Raw genomic sequence first — 24,278 nt, 5'->3', positions numbered from 1 at the left:
ACAGCGTGATTGCTCTCTGAAAATGCCTTTTCTTTTTATTTAGGCTCAGATTTCAACTATAGATCGTATTATTATAAACTTTTTGGAAAAATGTCTTTTATGCAAACCATGTTTGCTATTAATTCATTTAAGGGTTGGAATATGTTCATTGTCTTCCAATCGAGTCGAGTTGACATTAGAAGCTTGCCACACCCAGACTGTTACACCAACGTATTAGCATGTTAAAGCGATTTCATTGAGGAGCCTAGCTTTCTTAACTAGTAAGTACTGAACTTCCTTGGTTTTGGAGGGGGAGGTGTCTTTCGCTGGAAATCTCGTCCCCTTCTACTTTGAAAATACCTGTGAAACCGGTTTAATTCGTCACAGCCAGCACTCCCGCAGAGAGGGGGGTTGTACTCGTTAATGTCTTAGCTGGAACACATCATTATATCTCATTTTGTATTTCTATAAAAAAATCGTTTGCCCAGCTTAACACTTTTGCTGTTGTTTTTATCCTGTAAAGCGCTTTGAGGAGCATAGCTTTCTCACCACTTAGGTTACTTTTTGATACCATCCTTACACAAAGCAGAAACTTCTTGTATTTTCCAATGACATACAAGTGGAAAGATTACAGATTTTAATCGTCTTTTTTCTGAACCAGGGAAAATCTGATCATGTTTCCCTATATCAATAATAAAAAACTTGATTTTACATATCACCTTTAAAAGTGGCATCTCAAAGCAATACAGTAGATGTAAACCACAGATTACAAAGTAAATACCCAGACAAACGCAAACGCGTTTTTAATAAAATGCTTTTATTCATTCAGCAGAGAGAGAGCGTAAAACCGGGGCATAACAGCTGTTCCATTTTCTGATCACTCGCTCTCTGGATAAACGCCTCACCTGTCCTGTTCTTTGTTTTCCTAATTTGCTGATTATGCCTTCTGCGATACACTCCTGCCCTCAAACCTAAAGAAGACTATTTTAAATTTCTTTGCGCGGTCCATTGTGCAATTAACCCTTGTATGTGCTGTCCTTAAGGTGATATCACATAAAGGTGATATGTAAAATAATGTTTTTATTATTGTTATAGAGAAACATGATCAGATTTTCCCCGGTTCAGAAAAAAATATCTAAAGTATACTAGTTTGTCACTAGTATACTTTTAATACAGTCTTTGCTGTGCTCTAGAGGACCCTTGTGATATTTCGAGCTCTGGTTGAATGATAAGTGTCGCAGTTTAAATAAATTTCATAGTTGGAAATTATGGAACGCTCTGTTAAAAGCAAGGGAGTTTTTATGTCCGTTGCAGTTTTTTTGCAACATGAATATAATTATATCGTTATTAATTTCTTTAGATACGGGATTCCATATTATATTCCCTTTTAATCAAATTCTAAAAGTATGCTTGTTGATTCCGGTATCACGTTAGTTAAAGACTTCGATGCTTAAAATGTTTAGGGAGAAATGGAATACTGGTGTGAATGTTTTCTAAAGTAAACGGTAAAGTACCGAGACCAGCCATATACTGTATGTTTAAGTTCCAAAATTAATATCGTTTATGGCCTTCACACGCGTTACAGTATGCTCCTATTCTTTTTATGCTCAGGTACTAAGATTTCCCTTCAGTGGTAAAATTCCATATAAATATTCAGTACTTAAACGGGCACAGTTAAGACATTAAATATACATATACATACTGTATACAGTACAGTTTGCATACGTTAATATGTTTATGTTCCTAAATCAATCTCTTTTATGAGCATGTGAAAGGCATGGTGATTCAATTCTCAAAAATTACTGCATGATTGGAAACAAATGCTTGATTGCGAAATGCTGTGGTGTTACTTTTACAAAGACGGTCAATGAAAAAAATAATGTGGACCTGGGCAATACTTTGAGTTTACAGCTTGTCCAAGGTCATTCATTATTAATACTATTAGTAATATCTTCGTTAAAGACTTTAATGGCGACAGCTCAAACATGAGAGGTTGAGCTTTAATAGCTCTACCTTGCGGAAATTCCAGATACTATTATTTTGCTTGCGGTATTATAGGAGAATTTACGGTAACTAGCGGTATTTACCGGTAACTCGCGGTAGACTGCGTAAAGCGCACCGGAACATAATGCGGTATCGCCCTCGCATTTTGAATGGCTGCATCTGTAGGAGAATGTGCGGAATTTTGGAACAATGCCAATGTTGTAAGAACAGGAATGCATAGAAATGTGTGCTACGAACGCTGGCAATCTTGTGAGCACAGGAAAGCGTGATAGATAACAGAAAAATATTTAAGAACTGTTCTAGGTTAATTTGAGAAAAATACACCAAGCGTCTCTGTGTTTTGCTCCCATGAAATAAAAACTTCTTTTAACTTCTGAGATGGACTCCTGAAACAGAAACGGGGAAAAATGCAAGCTTGCGGATTGCTAAAGCAGGTAAGCCCCACACTATTTTTGAAGAACCTTATTTACCGTTAGCAAAAGAGCTGATGTCTTATGTGTGGAGGAAAAGCTGCTAAACAGCTTGACCTGCTGCCCCCTCTGAAAGACACAGCCATTGATATGGCGGATGATATAAAAAGTATGCTGATAGAGCGCATTAAGATGAGCAGATGCTTTTCACTGCAATTAGATGAATCTGTAGATGTCGTCGATTTGGCCAATTTGCTCATTTACTTTAGATACGAGTTTGAGGTTATGTCCCAAGAGGACTTTCTGTCCTGTAAGCCGCTAGCAACAGGAACTACAGGAGAGCACATATTTCAGCTTCTGAATGGATTTATCGAAGAGAATGGCATCGACTGAACAAAATGCGTCAGAGTTTGTACAGACAGTGCTAGTGCAATGACAAGCCGACACAGCGGTGTAGATGCATGAATCCAGAATGAATGGCCAAAATTGCAACATCCACCGCGAGACCTTTGCTGTCAAGAAAATGCCTGAAGATTTTAAATCTCTTAGACTCTGATGTAAATTGTATCAAGGCTCGAAAAATGAATTCATATCTGCTTTGCTCGACTAAACAGGCTCACCCCTCTCACTGAAATGGTGCTTATTTAATGTTTATTTTTAATAGTTATTGTTCCTGTTTTTTTCTGTAAAGCTCTTTGAGAAGCCACCTTGAAAGGTGCTATAAGTTTATTATTATAATATTTATTATATGTGTATGTGAGTCTGTGCGTGCACGCACACTCATGTTGGCCATTGAGAATTTCTGGGGTTCCTATGAGAAGATGACTTGCAGGTGGAACTTGGATGGTTTGGTTTGATCAGGGGTGGTACTTGGCCCAAAAAGTTTGAAAACCACTGCCCTATGGCATCTTTTGTTACTTTTCAGACACTATCCCTTACCATTCACAAGCACTAAATTCAAACATAATACAGGCCACTGTAATTATCTAGAATTTAGTAATGTTAGCAATGTTATTAAATCGATATTGCTCTGTGCAGCCGATAAGCACATCACCTATGTCTGGGAGGATGGCTGAGACTTGGTTCTGGCACATTTAACAGGAGGGAAGGAAATACCAGAAGAGTCTACATATTTTATTGATTAATAACCGCAATTGAAATTCACAGAGGGAAGTCATTACTCCTTACTAATACTTAAGTAATAGAAAAGCTTTATAGTTGTTTCTATTTACAATATGTGAAACTACTAATTTTTTCATCTGAGTTTCATAAATATTTGTGATGAATGACATACAGTACTTCCAAATTTGTGAATTACAAATTTGGCTATATGATTGAAAAAAATAGTAACTTTTCTGATAAGACCTGAAAACTGAATAGATATTTTGTTGTCATTTTTTTGTATTTCAATAATATCTAAAATATCTAAATATTTTGATATACATTAGATCCATAATTATTCAGCATTTTTTCAAGTTTGCTGAATATACGGTATGTAAAGAAGATACAGTATAATGTATTCAAGCCATAAAATTACTTCCACCAATCACTTCTCTTTTTTTACATTGAACATTTTTTAAAGTATATTTAGAAACAAATACAAGAGCTGGTAGTAATGTGATTCCTGTTCACTTTTTCAGTAAGAGATATGATATCTCTGATATCTAAGAATGAAAAAAATAAATAAAATGACAGCGACAGACTGAAGAAGTCTAATTTGCATTAAATTCATTACAGGCCCTATATTTAAACCAGGAATGCCTGAAATTCACACAGATTGCAAGAGCTTTTTAGAAGTCACAAGTAGCCCAAGGCTCCCCCTAATTCTAATTGATGTAAATGAAGAAAATTGTGAAAGCTTGGGAGTCCTGACCTTGTTATACAGGGTGACTAACCCCAATTAATCAAAGATCTTTTAGAGATGCTTCAAGCTAATAAATAGAAGGCTCAATCAAAAGTCCCATAGTTACAGTTACTCAACTGATTGTGCTTCTGGATAAGATTGAAGTGCCCCATGAAAAGAGCTTAGTACTTTTGATACAATCTTGTTAGATAAGTTTGTTAAAATGAGAATTCCAAGAAGCTGTTAAAACAAGACACACCATCAACTGTTTAATGACTATTTAAACCCCTGGCTGCATACTATACTGTATGTCAAATTACCCTTAAATCAAAATATAATTTATGTGTGTAAACATCCATTTTAAGTCTTCAACTATATCTTATTTTTCGTGTGATTTTAGAAGAATAATGGCTTCTGTATTGCAAGTGATCACCTATTTGAAATAATACTGACCTAATTGGAGTTCAGAAAAAATATGGATTTGGTGGCTAAGGAAAGAGGGACACCAACTCACCACCTAGCAACCAGACTGTGACTTGTAAGTTTAGTTAGCCAGAAACATTTGTACTGAATTCCAAAACAGGTACGTCATGTTTCATTAATAATTATATATATATATAATATAATATTTACTTTTTTACTGATTAACAGTGTCTACATATCAGAAATTTCAAAAAATTTTGATGCCCCCTAAGAGTTTGGGGAATAATAAAAGCAGACAAAAGAAGTCTCACATTGTCATTGAACATTATACTGTACATCACTTAATACACAAACAATAGAGCCATAATGAATCACATTTATTGTGTTGCTATGGCAATTATAAAGAACAGCAAACTTGGTTTTGCCTTAATTTATTATAAGCCTTTGTTAACGTGCATAAAAGGCTTTGTAGGTTTTTGTTGTACATCAGTGTTGATATTGTGAGCGAAATGAGTGTGAATTCTTTTGGGTACAAATCGGACAAATGAGAAATATGTAGAAAAATTGCTTTGAATAGCTTTCCTTTTTTCTTTCAACACTTGAAGTCCTCACAATTCTGAAGAAAAAAAAAGGTGATTAAACATTGTAATTTAATATAATCAAATGAAACTGGAAACCTATCTCAGCCAGAATACTGTGACATGGGTTTATTCTTTTGTTTGTTTTTTTATGGCTTTCCATAATGCATATTACCTTATTAAGCCCACATAGGTCTCTAAGGGCATTTTTACAGCTGCAATTGGCAAATTCATTATAAACGACTGCAGTGTGTGATGAAAGGTTATGCCAGGGTGCCTTTGCTAATAATGCCAAAACGTAGGAGATGCTTATCACATCTGTAGTGATAGAAACACAGAAAGTGAGAGTGGAGCAGGGTCCCGGGATGCACCAGCTGTTGTCGTGGCTCCTCCCTGCCGAGTCCCAACCTCGGCTTTTCCTCTGCAAGGCATGACAATCTGTTGACATCCCCAGGTCTCTGCAACAGAGGGACACTTGACTGACTCTGAGACAATGATCATCTGGCTGAGTGAACAAAAAGCAGTGCCTACAGTGTAAAAACGGGACAGACACACCAAGCAGATGGCTTGAGGCCTGTATGTTCCTGGTTTTCTGAGCTGTTTACATTTTTACGTGACTAATTTTGACATGTTATACTAGAAACTTCCTTTTTAACGGTGACCTGGTAAATGGACTGGAGGGTAGCATGGGACAGGATTGACTTTGAAACTGAAGAGCAGCATGGCTTCTTTTCCTTTAGCCATAACTTTAAATTTGATCTTCCCAGGAGTACTCACAGCCACAGCGACATCAATGCATCTGAAATTTCACATTCCACCCACTTAGATAAAAGACCATAACACTATTTAAGCTTTAAATCATCTGAACAAACTAAAGCAATAAATTAACAAGGAAAAAGAGCCTCAAGTTACCTGTTTTGACATTCTTTAGCAGCTGGGTATCTTTTGATTAATTCTTCCTTATCCTTATGTTGATAATACTTCTTAAATACTGGTATGTAAATGTTTAAAGTTCTGTGTCATTATGGCAACATGGAATATACTTTTTCAGTCATGTTTCACCGCAGAATGCTAGACATGAATACAAAACCAAGAAACGATAAGCTGATTTAATCTAATTTTCTAAGTAAACAGATCTAAAACTCTATTTCAAAAAGTAGAGAAACACTACTACAGTACGTCTCAGAAGACAATGCTTATGTATCATTAAAAAGTTAAAAATAAATACAGTATAGTGGATCTACAGTACATACTGTATATGTATAATTATCTTTAAATATTACAGTAGTTCAGAGGCGAATATTTGGAAAATGTGTTGTTTTGAGAATATTGTACATCAGTAGATTATAAGCGAACATCTCAGTGAAGTGAAAGTGTGAACAATCAATTACTCTGTTCTTACAGCCTTACACCCTAAGGAAGAGTGACACAGGGCCAGCAGAAGTCAATGCTCTTCAGTGATTATATTTCCAGTCTCTTCCTGTATTCATTCTTCAGTAACTACAATAAAAGTATGTTTTCAATTCTGGCTGCTCAGTTTTTTCTCAGGGTTCTCTAATGTGCATTAATCAAAGTCTGTTACTGTAATTTTAATAAATGTTTATCAAATTATCTTTGTGTAATTTAATTTCTTTTGTTTTCTAAACCATAATTAGGCATCAGTTTCAGTACAGCTCCATGCCAGTCTTCCTTTTTAGAAATGAAAAATGTAATTTTAAACTGACATTGAAAAAATTCATTATCATTAAGACTTGAATTGAAATACTGCATTTTGGGAGTATCAATGTACAAAGTCTGTCTTGTTGAAGCTGTTGCTGAAACTAGTCCAAAAGCAATAAGATAAACACCTGCCCTGAGGTGTAGAATGATCATTTAAACTGATAAACATGCTCACAAAATGTATAATTATGGAGATTTTGGCATGTCACTATAATGCAATAGTGTCCAACCAAATATGCAACTGACCATTGTAAGGCCTAAAAAGTATTTGTATTCATTTTCACAAGCATTTGAGACTACATTATGTAAACATCTACCTCATAAAGGTCATAAACTTTTACTTCTTGCTTAATTCATTTATTCAAATGTTTTAAAATATTTTACAAGACTTGTGAAAATTGTTGTGACTGTCATTTTCAGATGAACCATTTTATATTATTATGACAACCACTGAGCATTGTTTCCTCCTACATGAATCCCTACAGAAAAAAAGGGGAACTTTTGATTATTACCATTTAAACACACATATATACAGTACTGTACAGTATATACTGTATATATTGTTTGCCAAGAACCCACACAAGAGAATAAACAATACCAACATATTATATTTAGTTTTAAATTCCTCACGACTTCTCACTGACATACCCATTTACATATAGTTCAGTTACTGTAACTTCAAAGATACTGAGCATTTGTTTAATTAAATGTTGGGTTTTCAGAGAATAATTTTGATGAGGGTTGACATTTTAACTTAAAAGATTATATTATTATTTTCTAAATTTAGAATTATAATTGTAAACAATATGTATAATGATTGTAATGTTACAAACAGACGTTTTAAAAAATTGGATTTTGTTTCAAAGATTGTTTAACATTATGTTGTTTCATTTTAAATGCTAATAAACTCTCTTATACTGTATATATCTATATCCATTTTACAACACATCTCTTAATTCCAACTTTTGTACCTGGTTGGCTAAGCAGTATTTTATACTGAAAAATAATAGACACACTTAAAATGATTTCTTTTTCAATACTTTTTACATTCCTCATTAAATGCTGACTACCTGAATCAATGTTTCCATCAATATTGACCAAAAAAACAGCTGTGCTGATGTACTCAGGAAATCAGCAGCCTGAAGGCTTGGACTTCATACCAACCTCAACGAAGTTTTGTGCACTTTCTCTGTACGGTGAACAGTTTTCTCCAAGGCTGCTACTTTCTAACTGGTTTTAACAGTATTAGCTTAGTTTTAACTTTGTATTGTCTTAAACACTCCTATGTTTAAAAAGTATGGAGTTTAGGATGCAGTGATCCTCTCAATGTACTTATTGCTCCTGATAATTTAGAACACCTTATTAAAGCTCACTTTTCTCTCCATTTCTCTTTGCCTCTCTCAAGAAAGAAAAGACAGTCAATAGTTTACTTCTGAAAAATAAAGTGGTAGTGAAGACCTGTACTCAGATGTCTCCATGGAGCTCAGTAACTTCAGTTGTGCCCAGAGATGTGCCTGCAAACCTCCTACTCAAATTACCAATGAGCCACAAAAATCAATGAGACTGAAGTACGAAATATTTATATTGCTTGGGTACATTTTCAGTACCACATTCTTCATAGTTTTGTTTCTGAGCTTCCCAGAACCAATTCAAAAGGACAATTTCATTTTGTATTTTATTTAGAGTTGTCTCTTTAAAAAAAAAAAAACAGCACTGTCTCCATTAAGCACATACTGTATACCACAGTTCAACACTTTGTTAACTACCACACAATCAACTCATATACTGTAAATGTACTTCAGCTGCCACATCTGATAAAAAATATTAAATCAAAAGGCTAACAGGACAACATAAAACACAGGCTTTTGCTTTAATCAATTTCTGATTTTATTTGCTTATGACAAGAAGTATTATTTCCAAATAAAAGTATAATATGATAATGGACATTACTCTCTATTCCAGATTCATTCCATTCACTTTATTCTGTATTGTTTTTTTAAAAATAATATTTAAAAACAGGATCTAAAACTATTTAAATTAAATAAATTATCATAAAGTCTAAATTACATTGAATTTTGCAAGATAATATTCTGTTCCATTTACAGATGAAGATTAATATTCTATGTGAATAATTGAGAATTACTTTCTGGATGTCAGCAAACCACATGTCATTTGACAAACTCTTAAATAAAAAAAACACATATATTGACTTTTCCCACAATACCGTGCAGTACTGTATATGACCCTGAAAAAATACCATTTACAGGTAAAAGTACAAATCGCCCTTTAGCTTCAGAAAGCAAATATTTGAGTTCAGAATTTAAGAAGGAAACAGCTGGCAATTACCCATCTGAAACATTCTCACACACACAAAAGACACACATAACACAAAGTGAAATGGGATTCCAAGTGCAACCTGCAAAATTAATGACCACCTCACAATGAAGGAACAGGACGAATTTGAGCCTTGTAATACAACATGATTACTAGCATTTTTATTAGCCAAAGCCTGAGCAGCAGGCAAAGCGGGCTGGTGTTTGACACACAAACAGGCAACTTACAGGGGCACCGCTCTAAAGTGTCACATCAAAGTCACAACCCTGCTGGCTTGGCTTACACCCGATCCAATTAGCTAGGGAGATCAGAGTGACCTAGAAGAATATGAGCTTCTGTGTAGGGTTGAAGAGTCACTTGATCCCAAGTAACACAATCCTAGAAAAACAATTGAGGGACAAAAATGGCAGGTGGAGGGGACAGAGAAACGTCAGCGAGGGGAAAAAAGAAACAAGCTTGCTACAAACTGAAATCACAATGCGTCTGGCTTGCAATGAAATGAGTTTGTCATTCTATTGTTTGCAACAAAGGGACTAATTGAAATGAACCAGTCTCCAGTCTGTTTCTTGGCGCATTAACAGTGCTGTAAGATATGCTGATTCTTACTTATCCTGAATTATTTAACAACACACCTTCCATGGAACAGAGACAAACAAAGAGGAAGAAAGGATATGTGGTCCTTTTCTTATGTGCCAATAATTATGTCCTAGAGATAAACACATTAGAGTGGCAGCTTTCATACAGATCAATCACTCCTTATTTAGGGTTTCTTAACCAGGCCCTTTTACTCCCAGGCACGAAAATGCAAACATCTCTTATTTCACATAACATGTTTTCATTCAAAAGCTTTGTATCATTCCAACATATAACACAAGATTAGTTTCTGGACGTGGCAATCTACGATTGATGATCCAGCTTTGGTTAGATATTCATGAAAAACATATAGAAAGATACAAACTAGAAAAACTGAATATTAGAGTAAACTCAAATTAGAGTAATTAGAGTAGTTGTTTTTGGTGCTTATAATAATAATAATTGCTTACACTTATATAGCGCTTTTTCTGGACACTCCTCTCAAAGCGCTTTACAGGTAATGGGGACTCCCCTCCACCACCAATGTGCACCAGAAGGGAGGAAAGCAGAGTAATGTAGCCAATTCATAGAGGGGGATTATTAGGAGGCCATGATTTGTAAAGGCCAATGGGAAATTTGGCCAGGACGCCGGGGTTACACCCCTACTCTTTTCGAGAAGCGCCCTGGGATTTTTAATGACCACAGAGAGTCAGGACCTCAGTTTTACGTCTCATCCGAAGGACAGCGCCTGTTTACAGTATAGTGTTCCCGTCACTATACTGGGGCATTAGGACCCACACAGACCACAGGGTGGGCGCCCCCTGCTGGCCCCCCTAACACCTCTTCCAGCAGCAACCTTGGTTTTTCCCAGGAGGTCTCCCATCCAGGTACTGACCAGGCTCACACCTGCTTAGCTTCAGTGGGTTGCCAGTTGTGAGTTGCAGGGTGATATGGCTGCTGGCTATATCACCCTGCAACCTCCTTATGCCTATTATAATGGCAATACAACTTTTGCATGTTGATCGATCAGATAGATATTTATTGTGTATGTCAGAGTCAATATAATTGCTGCTCTAGTAAATAAACATTCATCAGAGTCACGTATTCAAAACTAATATTTCAGAAAATATGTTTTGAGCAATAGTTTGCTTCATGAATGTATACTGTATATGTATATGCACCCACACATACTGTATGTTGTTATTAATATATATATATACAATCCTGAGACTCAAGAAGAATCTACTATACTTGAACTTGAACTTTATTGCCATATGTAACCGGTACTGGTACAATGGAATTCTTACTTACAGAAAGTCTCTCGATTATAAAACAAGTGTAAAAAACAAAACAAAGTGCAAACAGTGCATCAAGACAATGTACAAACAAACAATAGACAATGTGCAAGTAAACATGCAGACAGTTTGAATGTAAACAATACAGACGTGTAAACAATGACTGGAGACGTACAATTAATAAATTACAATGAGGTAGATGGTGATGGTGTAGGTGTGGTCCGAGGGGGATGAAATGTGTTCGCCAGTCTCACTGCTTGTGGATAGAAGCTATTGAAGAATCTAGTGGTAAGTGTCCGTATGCTCTTATATCTCTTGCCTGAGGGCAGTGGGGTGAAGAGCTCATGCCCTGGGTGGTGACTGTCCTCTGTGATGGCCAGAATTCTACCACGGCAGCGGTCCTCATAGAGCTGTTTAATCTCGGTGAGACTGCAGCCGATGATCTTCTGGGCCATATTGACCATTCTCTGCAGTGCCTTTCTTTCTCGCGAAGAGGTGTTGCCATACCACACGGTGATCCCGTTGGTGAGGATGCTCTCGATAGTGCAGCGGTAGAAGTTCACCAACACATGTATTGGCACTGTACTGTATGTACTGTATGTACATGTACTGTATGTACATGTACTGTATACACATGTATACAGTATGTGGTGTGATTTAGGTTAGTCCTAGAAAAATTGGAAGGCAGAATTAGCATATTTAAGTTTAATATACATTTACATGCTAACTGCTTTTGTGAATTAATCTTCTTTTTGACCCAATGTAATAGTCATGCTATCTGTAGTCTTAGAGAAAAAAAAACATTTGTGTCTATAATATTATTTTAAATACACTGAAGTCTTAACATGAAAACTGTTTTGGGACAAGCTGATTCAAGTTTATAGTTTAATAGAACACAGGTTAAAGCTTCACAGAAAGCAACGAAAGATATTTAGCTTTAGCAGGCCCTCAATTCATCTGTACTGTAAGTGTCTTTCCACAGATATAATAAGGTAAGTCCTTATGCAAATACAAATTCTTGGAATTTCATAAAAAGCAAGTCAGTAATAAATATTTCTAATTGTAAACTGTGGATACTTATGATTTATTTTAGTTAATGTCACACTATGACAATGTACTCATGTATGTAACTGTATTTTCTCTCACTGCAGGTACATGATGCATTACTGCCCTTCAGCTGAGCAATATGTTTGTTTCTTTGACTCTTACACCCTGTAATCAACCAATTTAACCACAACCTCTAAAGACGGAATTTCTCATCTCCTTGATTTTTCCTATTAAAAGATCAGTCAACCTTATGACATGGTGGTAATGTGATCAAAAGTGGTGGGACAATGCAACTTATCACCAATTTTGTGTAAGGTAGTGCATGTCTGTCAAAATACTGCTATCTTGAAAAGAGACATTGAGTTTTTAAATTAGGAACAAGCAACTAAAATCAACAACATGGCAATGGAGATGTAAGATTTATTTAGAGTGAAGGAGTTTTCTCTGAGTAAAAATGAAGGAGTATTAAAAAGTATTTTTGTATTTGACCCTGCTGACCTTTTGAAAATTATTGCAGTATGGAGTGGATCCATGAAGGACATAAGTCATTGTGACCTATATACCAATAATTGAGAGACACTGCTGCCAAGAAACAAACACAAATCACAGAAAAATTGCTCTTTGACAACGAGATTTGACAGCTAAGTAAAGGGATCATGATCAAAATATAGACACGTCAAAAACAACATATACACACACTGGGTTTTTTTGTTTTTTTCCTAGGTGTGCTCAATAATGTTGATGTGCTTGTTAGCTGTATGTTTAGGAACAATATACCCAGTTATCTATAAGATTTGTTATCTTATGTTCTAAAACATACATGGCCATTTTATAGTCTAGCATAATAATAAACTGCATATTAATATTATTTAAGATTTTCAAGCCATTGTTCCCTAAAGCTTTAATATAATAATTTTTTTTTCCCATATTCATACTCACATAGGATTTCACCTAGGTTACCAATAAATTAAAACTTTGGTAGTTAATAATCAACTAATGGTTGCTGGGAACTAATTTAACAAGATTCATTCTAACAAAACACACTGCAATGCTGATTGCTGACACCTATCCTCAGTCAGTTTAATTTAATACACATTAAAAGTGATCACATCTATAAAGTTCATCGATATTTTAAAATTTGAAGTTTCTGTCTTCATATATTTAACAGAAGAGTACCAGTAAGTTTCTCTGCTTTTACATATGCCCTGCAACAAAAATACTTCATTTCTAATCAATTGTATATTCCTTGATTATGCTGTTTCAGTAACTTCAGCTTATATTTTCAAGATTTTACAATTTAATATAAATGCCATGTGTCTTGTAGAAAGAGCAGGTAATAGATATTAATATAGTATACTGTATAGCCTGTATATGGACATACTAGCAGAGTGACGATTCCCATTTGCTAAGCTAAAAACCACTCGCTCATCCCATTTTGTACATAGAAACTATGCATGGGTAAAACGTTAAGGGGTTCCCTCTAAAAATAATTATCATAACCCTACAAAGGGGATTGTAAGATAGCATGGGAACAGTAACATAGGAACAATAAGGAATAATAGCCAGTTCTCCCACTTTTTCACTGGGAGAACAAAGAGTGTTCCGGCTCTTTGTTGAATATACCTACTAACTTCAAAATAATCGAAAACATTCAAGTCCAAATAAGAAACACCTCAAGAGAACATATGTTAATATAATCTTAATACTTAAGTTATGAAGTGTTGCCTTTGAACTTAACTCAACTAAAATGTTACCAATTCTATATATAGGCAGTACTTTAATAAAAGCTAATGCAATAAAATTGCATCCTGTTCTTGTCTTAGATTTTATCCTTGGTTATTGTAATTGGCAGCTATCATAGCCTTCACATATTGTTCCGGTTTATAAAATAGTTAAATATATTTGGCATTGCAACTGAGTTGAATAAAATGTGCATTTAATGTATTTCTATTGTAAGTATAGGTTCTACTATTGTTAACTAAAAAATCTTTTTTATTTGCTCGCACATATTTTCTGTGCAGCTCAAGGTCACAGGAGAACTTGTGAAATCCAAATTACGGCTCCTTCTATTTAATAATAGTGAATGCTGCAAGGCTTTTTGTGTTTTCCTGTATGTGCCTTATCTCTCCTAGGCAATCTTTGTATATTTAGCTAACAACGAAAAAAAAAACAGCTTTTTCATTGCAACATTGACATCATGAATCCAGAACCTTCAGTCTGATCTTTTAATATATACCAGCCTTACCGCACAAACTTTGAAAGTAACTTTGAATATGTATAGTGTGCTGTCAAATTGATCAATTGATTGCAAAGTGAACAAATACTTCAAATGGGGAGCTACCTCAGCATGTGTTGGCTGCAAAGGAATAAAATTCCATATTCACAAAAAAAACACTTTGACTATTGAGTCTTCTTAAAGTGAATGCTGTGTTGCAATGAATATTATGCTTCTAGATATACAGTAGGTATATAAAAACAGTAAGACAATGCATTGCATTTTTGATTCTCCTCATACAGAATTAAAGATTGAAGTAGTGTGTTATTCACATTTATATACAGTATACGTAAATATACATTATAATAGTTGAGCCACAACAGTATTTGCATCCTAATTATGTACCATATGTAATTTCCACAACCTTGAAAATGTTCACTGCTATCAGAATATGAATCCAGTATGCTGTTTACTCGCACATATTTACTTTTCCAGAATTTTTACACCATACAAAAATAATTGTTTATCTGTAGTAACTTACACTTTGCCTTCATCAAGCTAATGTTTGCTGTAGTGGTTTCAAACTGTATGAAACTGATAAACAGTAGGCTATGTCAAGTTTGTCCATTTATCATTTATCAGTATGTTGCAATCACCAGCTTAAACCTTCATGTTACCCCAGCTTCTTATCAGATATGTATTTGAAACAGATCTGCAGCTGCTTCAACAGTGAATCAGAGGCCAATCTAATAAGCTGAACAAATACATTGTAGTGAAGAGTAAAGATGTAAGTGGTAGTGTTTCCTAAACATAATCACATCCATAAGCAGAAAAAACATACAGTTGTCTTATTTTAGGAAATGTGTTTTCATTTAAAATGAGCAATTTTACTCACATGGAGCCTTGTCTCATCAGATCCTGGAAATTATGCAAACTCATGGTCTACAGTCCACTCTTCCCATAACAATAACTTCAAGATATCCCATAAAAGACCCTTTGACAAACTAGAATTACAACAAATGTTATTATAAAACTACAAAATGTTAATGCTTATGTTTTAACAAACAACTGATGGGGCACAAATCCATGAGTGTAAAACACCAACCAATAATAATGTATTATAATAAATAATAGAAGAAGAAGAATGTTAAAAATACACTTACAGTAAAACAGTAGAGAACTATAATGGACATTTTAGAAATACTAAAATATTAGCAGCATGTTACGTTTATACCATATGGATGTTCTATAAACAGGTCAAAGTAGTGCAGCAAGGGCAAGTTCTGGCTTTAAATGTCTTAGACAATTTAATGGAATAAAATCTCTTTAGCATTAAATAGAGGATACTAGGATGTAATTTGATAGAAGCACTAAGATCCTGAAAATATTTTTAATCTAACACAAAGGACTACTTATGGATCAAGAGTTAAAAAATTGATTTAGGGAAACAATTGGAAACTAAGAGAGAGATTATTTTGTACTTTTAGGCAGATTCCCACTGATCTTTCAAAATATTGTTGGACAAGATCCTTGGATCAATAAGCTGCAAGAGATCACATGAGCAAGACTCTATAGAAATAGCCTTTTTTCATTTTTGAACTTATGACCTATAGTGCTTGGATAGGAGGCATCCATGAAAAATCAACTTGTTAGTCTGAATCCAATTTGTAAGTTTGTAAGTTAAGTGCCATCTTAACACAAACAAAACAAATCAAAACCATCAGAATGTCTAACATTTGAAGGAACCCCACCAATTAAATTAATCCTGGAGTGTCTTCATCTTGCTTCAATGATTTAAATGAAAGCCCCTACAATCTTTGATTGGTTTTCTTGAAGGAATTTGCACAAAATGGCTGCCACATTTGATAAAGACGGCAACAAGAGGAAATTGTTGGTGAAGGTATTGTAAGATTGAAATGTGAAAGATATATTTCCAGTCAATTTGGTTACATATTAATATATGATGTATTAAATAACTTATTTGGATACATTTATTTGCATTAAATTGCATTTTGTCAAGAAAACATATTCTTTAGTAAAGAAAATCATATTTTAACAAATATTCATATAATGCTATGCACATTTTAAAGGTGATGTGATTCCAAAAATACAATTTGATTTTTGTTTGACAGAAGAAGAAGAAAATGTACCAACATTTTGTCCACATCAAAGTCTTATTTTCTTCATCTTGAATCTTATTTCCTTTTATTGTAGAAAAAAAATGAATGGCCTTGGTTCTACAAGTACACCTGCTGTGGTAAAATATACTGAATTGTCACTATGAAACAGATTCAGAATAAATAATGGGGTCCATAAAAATAAGAAAGCTCATATGTCACCATTTGTAATATTTTTGTTCTGCTGGAAGCAGAAATATTAAATATTATACTGATAAGATCTGACATGTTCCAAATCAGGATGACATTGATTGAATATATTGAATACCTTTTGGAAAAAAATACACATTGCACAAACGTATTCTAGTTTTAATTAAAATACACAACCTTCAGTATTAGACATTTATTTCAGTTTCAGCCCTTTATAACTACTGGACACAATAATTTAAAAGTTCTGTTCTTTCAATTATTTTATTGTGATATACAAAACATTGGTATCTACTCTTTTAAATTTCTTTAGTATGTAAAAAAAGGAACAAAGCCAGATTTCAAAGGCCTTTCACAGTATATACTTTTATTTAATATCTCATAATTTAAGTGAATGTTTTACACTACAAATGTTGAGATTGTAGAAATCTATGTAATGGACTTAATGTATTTTTCATATTTTTTTATCTATCCATACAATTTAAGACAATGTAGCTCTTCTTTAGTTTTCAGGTGTTCTCCCTTCTCAAAGAGGGGTGCCATTTGAAGATCATTCCCATAGGAACCAGAAATGTTGAAATAGCCACAGGCTTCCTTACAGCCAGTTCAGAATGATTTTCAATTACAAAATGTTAGATGTCTGTACAATCAGCAATTTACTCTCAGCTATTAACAATTCTTAACTGATTTGCTTCATTAAAACAAAACAAAACAAATCCTGTTCATAAATTTAAAACATGATTTTAAAAATTCAAAACAATTTTTGAAAGTATGATTCATTTAAAATGTTTTTTCCAATGTTAATGTTATTGTTACTGATACAGTATATACAGAATGAAGAACCAGAAAAAAGTGTTTTTTTCTATAGCATAAACCTTGTGTTTATATTTGGATGAGACTTTGGTACATAAGTAACATGCTTTAATAAACTCCACAAAAATAATCAATTTAATTACAAATGTGGACAGAAACACCATTTCACACCTAAAATAAGTATTATTCATGTCCACCTCAGGGAGGCATTCATGAAGACAGAATCAAAATGTGCTGTCTTCTTTTTTGGTAGATGTTACTGTCAAAGCATTGTGTTTAATGTTGAGCTATTACATTCCTAAGCCTCAGAGCAGCATGAAGAAAATTCTTGAAATTTTCCAGAGTTTTGACATTCCTGTCAGCAGGTTGAATGACTCACTTCACCTACTCACTGGGGCACCATAAATGCTTCCACATCACAAGGCATGGGCAGGCCAGCGATACCAAGCTGTTCCAATATTAGTTTAACCAATTCTCATGGTTCAATTCTTTGGAGGAAGCCTTATCATAACATTATTGAAAAGTCAATTACTGCACTGCTTCTAGTCACACGGCTGCTTTATGTAAGTTGGCAGGCATGCAGCTTAATAAACATTTATGAGAACAGTCAGATGGAGCTGCTCTGTTCTCAGAACAATATGGCTGCCAGCATCGGTTCCTAAGAGGCGTCATAGCCGAGCGCACCTTGTTGGATTGATGAGCTGCACTCCGACAGTTGACATTTACTTGGAGAATCGGCTTGGCATGCCCAAGCTGCCAGCCTCCCCATAACAAAGGCGAAAAGGAAAGCCTTCTGAAAGAACAAAACAATTTCAGCACAGCATAATTTTACAATTATGGCCTGGTGCCAGCAACAGATGATTTATTCCTTTAGAAACAAACTCATCATTGCTTCCTGACTCTTAGTGCATTTTTTTTCCCTTTTTAGTGAAATTCTCTATGGTCCTTCACTACAAATGCAGTGAGAAGAGGTTACTCTGAGGGTTTGCATGGTGAACACAAATGGATATTGTTCTTGACATCTTGTGAAGTTGTCTCTATCCCTTGTACCTTTAGGGAGTATTGGGACCATCAGGGCCTGTACTCACTTTGCTGAATTTTTAATGCTAGTCCCAGAAATGCAGGGCAGCACAATGTTGTCACCTTGGCATATTTTATCACTGATCAAACATTAGTCGGCAGCTGTTGTAAACTTGTAACTGTCTCATCAACACCAACAGTCAGTTTCGTAGTGAGGGCGCAAGATTTCTGCCCAGCTGGATTCTTTTGTTATTTCTGTGAGCATTGCATTTTTTCTCTCTTTGAATTACAGACTATGTATTGTCACATGCAATTAAAGCAAATATAGATTAGTTAATATTATCCATTCTGAGATGCATTAAAAATGCAACAAATGCTATTAGTTCCAAATCAATACTCATTTGTTGTATTTTTAATGCCCTTCAGAATGTATACTGATATGCAGCACCCTTCCAAACTTTGGAAACAGCATATTTAGAGGGGTTGTAGGAAGAGATAAATATTAATTCAAAGTTCATTTGACTTCACTTTATTCACATTATTAATTGTATTTTTGTATCACTGAAGGTAATTGTCTTCTTTTAGTAATGAATAACAGATATTAATTTTAAAAAGTTCTTATTGTAGGACTGACAAATCTTTCTAAAAAGTGCTTTTTCATAGATGATCTAGGGAAGCAATGTCTCAGCCTTTCTCACAGCTTTCTGTACATGATCTTTCTGGCCCATAATTCAGTCTTTTTATATAAAATATTGACACAGTAAAAACCTACAATGTAGAGAGATAGTAACAAAAAAAGGTAGTTAATTAATGCACTAATTCAATATACAGCAAAGCAATAACAAAAACAATACACTGCACATAAATTGTGACAATGTTAGGATGAATCACAGGTTGTAAAAATCACAGTTCCACTATATAAAGAATACTGCCAAGGCAATACAATTAAAAACACATTAAGTTCAGAACTTACATTAGTTATATTAATGTAGATTCTGAACAGTCTGAGCAGGTCGGATTTGAGGAATGAAAGGTGTTCAGAAATAGAGCTTTTCTGATATTTCTTGGTATCTGTTTCTTTCCCTGTGGTGCAAGGGAGCAGAATAACAACAAATAAAAAAGTTACGAATTGAAGAAAAAGAGCATCAATTAATACCAAAACACTTTCATCTAGTATCAAGACCTTGGTGTTATGGTGGATTTTTGCTTTTTCTTCTATGTAAAAGTAGCACATTAACCTTAGAAATATCAAAATTAAAGTTATTTTTCAGGCATTAGATGATAATTTATCTAAGCTTCTGTTTCAGAAAACAGATGCCAAGCTGTTTTGAAAACATTCTTTTCACTTCTAGCCGCACCCTGTTAGATATTAGAAGGTAAGCTAGACTGTATCTGGTCAGTTCTGGGATGGGAAAACCAGATTGCTGCTACAGTATAAGTGGTGTTGGTAGACCAATAAATGGCATTCTTCCCCCTAGACCAGAATTTCCAATCCAATGCCTTTCCAATTTCCAGGTATGTCGTTGGGGGCACTAAGCTTCAAGAGGCGCTTGCCTTCAAATGAGACTTTGAAGTGAGAAACTATGAAACTATTTATAATAGTAGGGGTATTACACAGGTTGTCCTAGCTAATGTCCACTCTGGACTAGCAACATTCCCTATAGATTCCTCTTTATTCAAATAGTGAAGCTATTTCTTTCTTATCAGCCTGTTCTGTGGTGTAGTAGGGTGACTAGAGTTTCAGGTCTTGCACTTAGTGAAAGATGTGAGTCATTTTTGAGAAATGTGAGAAATGCTAAATGCTATAAATTCCATTATTTCTGTTTTCTTATTTTTAAGCCTTACAGGTGTTGTAAGATTTCAACTAATTCTCTTTGAAACAAGAAAAAGTGCTAGTTTAATAACTTTGAAACACAAAACAAAGTGTTTGCAATGAAAACATTTTTTTTTCAAATTATACCTAATAGAACTAAACACTTTTGTCAGAATCCTTGCATTGATATTTTTACATTGTGTTTCTTCAAGCTTGACCCATTAAATCTAGACTGAAGGTGTTCATGTTAAAGCATAGAAATGTCTATAATTATGCATTTGGAAGAAAGCCATTTCCTTCAATTAAACAGGACTGTGTATCACCGGAAAATTACATTATATTTTTAAATGTTTGTTTTGGAGATTCTTTGTCATTGTTGGTGAAGATATAGGTTTAGGTATAAAAGGTACCCAGAAGTTCTAAGATATAATTGTGGTAATGTCCTCATTTGTTATTTTTTTATATGAATGCTCCTGCAATGAACAGGTTATTACTTATGGTAATTTTAATAGTTGATTAGAGTGCTTTTAGGACATATTGAAATATAAAAGAAAAGAACATTTTCCAGACATAACTCATTTTCACCCTTAATTCATTATATAATATTAGAATTAGTAAATGATTACCTAAACTCAGTCATTACCTGGTGAGAATGGAATGTTAAGTGTGACAAGCTTTGAGCTAAGAAATGTGTGCAAGAGTTAGCATGTGCAAAGATGATGTTATAACATCCTATAGAAACTGGTGGAAACATAACTTAAATACATTGTCATAATATGGCAACTGCCAAAAACACAGAATATCAAGAACATAACAGATGTCTGCAAATATAATAAACACACAAGTATTTAGTCAGCCTGCAACAATGCCAAACCTCGGTAACAAGGAGAATGAATATCATTTGGGAACGTTGCTGGAAAGAACATCTCAGTGTTAAAGAGAGGCATAGTCATATAACTAAAATTTGGGTGAGCCTGAGGATGATTTGGACAAGTGTTAAAGAGTTATACATGTACATGCATCTCCATGTTACTTTGCAGTCATGTAACCTGTTTACAAAAAAAGAATAATGTAGTGCCCAGAGGCCTAAGGTGTCTGGTCAGGTGACGGGACAGCTGAGATCAGATGGGACTTTAATTATGCAGCCCTTTACTTCAGGAACTATTGGGACTGGCAATGATGGCATAGAATTATATAGATTTTGTGTTATATGGCTCCTGTTAGCTAACGTGTGTGTTCTAGTTTTATTTTATTTGGTAGTCCAAGACACTGTAACCCTGCTGCGAGTGAGTGAATGAGTGTGGTTGCCATTCCTCCATATCTGGACTGTGAAAGTTAGGGAAGGCTACAGTGAGTGAATGGGTGCTTTAAGTAATTGTGTATAGCACTGATACCCATTTCTAAACTTTTTCAGGAATTGCCTTCTTTCCTCTATCCTGTATTTGTTGTGGAGAATAGTGTTGGGGGAAATATATTATTTTGGCATTAAGTCACCAGGGTAATCATCCAACTATATTTGACTCCAAGGGTCTTGGTGCTGCCAAGGAAAAATAGTTTTCCATTAAATAATAAATATTTGTGTTGCAAATAATTTATTTTGTTGCTGCTTCATATTTTAAAGTTGCTTCTATTAATTACTATGAAAATAATTTGTGTTTACTCTTCCAATCAAGTATATGGTCACTAATCTTTCCACCTATCAGAGCAGGTGAACAGATGCTTGGTAATACAAAATTAATTCTAGTTAGACATGATTTTTATTAACATTCTGTGAAAATACAATAATTAACAATAACAAATAATGTTATTTAAGATAATAACAAATACTCCAGTATTTTTACTGTTACTACAATTAAATAACAAATTTCAAGTCTTGTTTATCCTTGTAGTAAGAACTTCATAATCTTATCATCAAATTGTCTCAAATCATCCACAGAATTATAGGAATAGCTTGTAGATTTAAGGTGTATAATTTGTAAAGTACAGTACTGTATGTATTTTCCAGAGTATTACATGATTAAATTCAATGTTTGTACAAAATTAAATATTCAGTACTCATATATAGTCAAAATATGAAAGTCCTTCTGCCAAAGATTAGACTCTAACATTTATAACACTAATTGTTAATTCCCCGTGAATTAATGCGCTCAAATTGTCATCTTGCCAAAAATCTTGAAGTCTCTATGAAACAATGTCTCACATGAAAACGTGGTTTAGCTACTACAGGGATTTGCTTCAGGTATTTCTATTTTTTATTATTTTCCTTTTTTATGGAGGCACGTGCAGTGTCCCCAAGCTGAATGCCTTGTTGGCAATGATTGATTACCCAATATCTAATTAAACCTGATCCAATCACTTATTATGCAGAGTGGAACAAACAAACTGAAGTCAACTGTCAGACCTGTGATTGATGATCCCGCCAATCCAGCTTTTGTTTAGTATAATGTCCTGATGCTTGTAACAACCAGCAAAGCTACCTTGGACAAAACAGTCTGTCAGTCTGTGGTTGATTCACCGTCCCCTTTTTTACCAATGGAAACACTTTTTTAATACTGGTGTATATCTGTGGACAGAAGGATATTTGTTGGGCTGTTAACCCCCCCTCCCTCTTTTTAAACCCCAAACCCTGCTCTCCTCTTATAGGGCAATAGGATTTTTAGCAAGGGCAGAAGGACAGAGCAATATCATGATAGAAACTTACAGTGTGATGCATACAGCATTAAAGCAGGGCTGTATGGCTTTAGGAGGGCAATAATTTGTCTATTATCTGCCATCCTCATCCTTTTAGTGACTGTTGTTTATAAATTTTTTAGTTTTAATTCCTGTATTATTTAAAATGCAAATAGGCTCCAGAAGAATGCATCATAAATAAGTATTCCCTAAACAGATTAAAACAATTTCTTCCACTCAAGCACATCTAGGCTTTTAAAGTAGCCTTCTGGCTTTGTTTATACTGTGCATGGTACAGTATGTCTTTTTGTGAGTTTTATCAGAAAAGAAGTTTTCCATACCATATTTTTTTTTCTCTTAAAAACTCTAGAGAGAATTAATGATGCATACTTTTCAATCAATCTTGCTGGTCAATGATGTTTCTGTCATTGGTTAGGGTTTGGTGTTAATGTTATATTATTAATTCTGTTAGCATTAAGGTCATGGGTTATATTTTATGAGTAGTGTCAATCTATGGAAAAGAATGGTATTTATGTATCTTTTGTTCCCTCAGGTTTGTATTTATACAGTCTTAAGTTTTAGGGTTAAAGTTAAGTTTGAAGATGGGAATGTATTGTAATCATTTTATCCTTTAGTGCACATCTTAGATTAGGTTTGTTATTTAAGGTTATGTTTTTAGGGTAATATTTTAATAATCATGGGGGTTTTGTTTTGGGTTCAACTCAGAAATCAATCATACAGCCCTTCAGCTCCAGGAAGGTGTTGGAGTTACAGAGCCAGGAACAAGAGGAAAACTCAAACTCAAATTTCAAGCCAGTTTTTTTTTTTACATTTTACTGGGTTATCGTACTGTATATAATATTTACACAAATAGCCTTTACTCTACCCCCAAATTCATGCCAATGTTTAAATGTTAATGATAGTAAGAATCCAAGAAAATAAAGATAAATAATCAAAAATACTTCCAGATAATATGGCATGAAACTCCAGTCTGCTATTTATTCCAAAAAGCATCTTCAATGATGCAGTATTTTTTAATTGTGATTAGTGTATGTTTTACTTTTATGCCCAACCCAAATTTGATTCATCTTTGGTGGAATTTTATAGCTTGTATATTTCTGAGATTATAGGGGTTCCTCTTTTTCTGTATTACTCAAGACATAAAGCCTTCGTTGCAGAAAAGTGAATAAATGAAATAGAAACTGACAGCATTTAAAA

The 24,278-nt window shown here is 34.3% G+C and overlaps 1 long non-coding RNA gene across 2 annotated transcripts in view; it reads right to left on the bottom strand.

Moving 5' to 3' along the window:
- Window positions 1-24,278, bottom strand: part of LOC148651134 (uncharacterized) — a 200,064-nt gene that overhangs the window by 104,291 nt on the left and 71,495 nt on the right. The window contains exon 3 of one of the 2 annotated variants that reach the window (XR_015925669.1): window positions 5,609-5,695. This is a non-coding gene — a long non-coding RNA (uncharacterized LOC148651134). Of the gene's footprint in view, window positions 1-5,341; window positions 5,696-24,278 lie in introns of those variants that run through there. The other variant, XR_015925668.1, reaches the window with a different exon arrangement.

Source organism: Lepisosteus platostomus, chromosome 12 (genome assembly GCF_059453375.1).
Source record: "Lepisosteus platostomus isolate fLepPlt1 chromosome 12, fLepPlt1.hap1, whole genome shotgun sequence".
Lineage (NCBI taxonomy): Eukaryota > Metazoa > Chordata > Actinopteri > Semionotiformes > Lepisosteidae > Lepisosteus > Lepisosteus platostomus.
This window is presented reverse-complemented; position numbering and strand designations above follow the sequence as displayed.